We start from the raw sequence: 2,443 nt of genomic DNA, 5'->3' as shown, positions 1-2,443 counted from the left end.
TTAGACATCATATATACAAATTATATATTTATTTATAATATATAATATGAACATAATAAATATATTATAATTAATAATTTAATTAAATTAATTATTAACCCAGATCTTCTTTTGCAGCAAAGTAGCTATCAATGGTCGAGTTCTTTTTCCTTTGCTTACTCATTTTTATTTTTAATTTGTCTTATTTTTTTTTTAGCATCTTAATGTCATTATTATCAAGTTTTAATCCCAAATTATGGGTAATGTCCTAAGCCTCAGGTCCTTCTAATTGTTGTTTCCTCAATTCTCAGCAAGGGCCTGATTTCAGGGGCTCCTCTCTTAAATGTCCCTAAGCCCCAATCATGCTTACCTGAAAATGTACTTCCTTCCTTTACTCACTAGGCTTGTACTCATTCCTCCTCAACCACAGTCACAGCCTGGGGTCATATCTGGTCAGCACAGGTAGGCCTGACTTCTGGAAACAGCAGCAGATCCTTCAATCTTCCCTCACTTAGCCGTTTGTTGCTATTTAATTTTTTTAAGCAGTTGATACATTCTGTTACTAGTAAATGACATCTTGTTTGTAAGGGGACATTTAAGTTCCCCTAAGAGAGGTATATCTCTCCTCCATATACAGTAAGATACCTTAGCCATCCCAGGGCAGTTGGGTAATTTACAGCTTCCTCAAAAAGTCAGTGTGGATGCTTTAATGATAAAATGGGAAAAACTCTACTCCCCAACATCCCATTTGATATGTGATGAAGAAGATAAGGCATCCTCTTCAATGTAACAAGCAGAAATAATAACCAAAATTGGGGACCTTCTCTGGTAAACAAGTAGATAATACAGATAATGGTGGTAGCAGGAGTTCAGTATATCATGCTTAGGTCTCTGTCCCAAAGGAATGAGCTACTTCTGAAGAATGTCCCTCTAGATCCATGTTGAAGCTTCCTTGTATCTCAGTCTCATATATTTCAGGAGGCTTTGTCTACAGTGAGGGCTCTTTGTTCTTCTTTCTTTAATGAGAATTTCTCATGGCTCTTTCATTTCAGAGCCTAGTTTCTCAACCATCTTGTTGATGCAGTTGTTCAGCATTAGGGAGTGTGTTTATAGTCAATGACTTCTTGACAGATGGGACATCCCACTTTTTGCTTCCTCCATTCACTGATGCAGTAGGAGCAAAAATTGTGGGCACCATTCAAGGTGACAGTCTTAATGAAGTGTTCCAAGCAAATAATGCTTGGAGTTGATTTGAAGTTAATTTTCTAGAATATCATTCATTTGGCTTAGAACCTCTTCCTTCTGTCCTCTAACTTTCTCTTTCTCAACTCTGCTCCAGTTTTGCCTCTTTCTGTTCCATCCTTCCTACTCTACCCCTTCCTGTTCCATGTGATTTGACTCATGTGACTCAAGCTTCCATGTGACTTGAGCAGGTCACATGGGCCTCTTAATGAATGGGAAAGATCTTCCCATTTGAATTACCATTACAAATGGAAAAGAAAGTATACAAGCTAATTAAGGAAAACAACACCTTAAGAGTTAGAATTGGGCAAGTGGAAGTTAATGACTCTATGAGACATCATAAGTCAATGAAAAGAAGGGAAATGAAGAAAAGAATAGAAGAAAATGTAAAATACCTCATGAGAAAAAAAAAATCTGACCTGGAAAACAGATCCAGGAGAGACAACATCAGAATCACTGGACTCTTGAAAAGCCACAATCAAAAGGAGGATCTGGACAGCATCTTTCAAGAAATCATCAAGGAAAACTGCCCTGATGTCCTGGAAACAGAGGGCAAAATAAGCATTGAAAGAACTCTCAGCTCTTTATTCCTGGCTTATATAATTGCTTCAAAGACCTTCTTACTTAATTACTTACTTCTGACTCAATTCTTCCTTTAGAATGTGATGCTCCTTCAGGGTCTTTTCCTCTTGCTGTTTCTTTAAACCCATAAATGCTGCTCCTTCTCCTGGAAATTGTTCTCTAGCTGCTCCCCTCTCTGGACCACCACAGCTGTTTCTGTAACTCCTGGAGGTCTTCTTCCATTTTCACAATCTCCTTCTAGGCCCCCTTGTGACTCTGATGCTTCATGTTCAGAACAGCCACCTGTTTCTCCTGAACCTTGAGGATCTTGGCCATTGTCTTCTTAAGTGTGTCCAAGATGCTCTGAGACTGTGATAAAATTGGACCTTTGTGCCCCTTGCTTCACAGCATTGTTGCTTTTTCTGAAACAGTCTGAAGGTCATCCTCTGCTACTTTCTAGGAGAAGCCAACTTTCAGTCTGTGTTTGTTTGTCTAGGTCTTGTTTGTCCATTTCAGCTCTGCCATCAGACCCTCTGACTGCTCATAGTCATAGGACATTTCATTTACTTTGGTTCTGGAGTCTGAAGAGCCCTCCACTCCAGTACTCTCCAATTTCTTTAAACTACATTTTCTTTTGGTTCTTAAGTACTTCTTTAGGGCA

The 2,443-nt window shown here is 38.8% G+C and overlaps 1 pseudogene; it reads right to left on the bottom strand.

The window, feature by feature from the left end:
* Window positions 1–909: 909 nt before the first annotated feature.
* On the bottom strand, window positions 910–2,118 carry LOC140519129 (E3 ubiquitin-protein ligase RNF8 pseudogene; annotated as a pseudogene).
* Between the last annotated feature and the right edge of the window lie 325 nt (window positions 2,119–2,443).

Source organism: Notamacropus eugenii, chromosome 1 (genome assembly GCF_028372415.1).
Source record: "Notamacropus eugenii isolate mMacEug1 chromosome 1, mMacEug1.pri_v2, whole genome shotgun sequence".
NCBI lineage: Eukaryota > Metazoa > Chordata > Mammalia > Diprotodontia > Macropodidae > Notamacropus > Notamacropus eugenii.
Note: the sequence above shows the minus strand (reverse complement) of the source record. Positions and strands in the feature narration are given on the sequence as shown.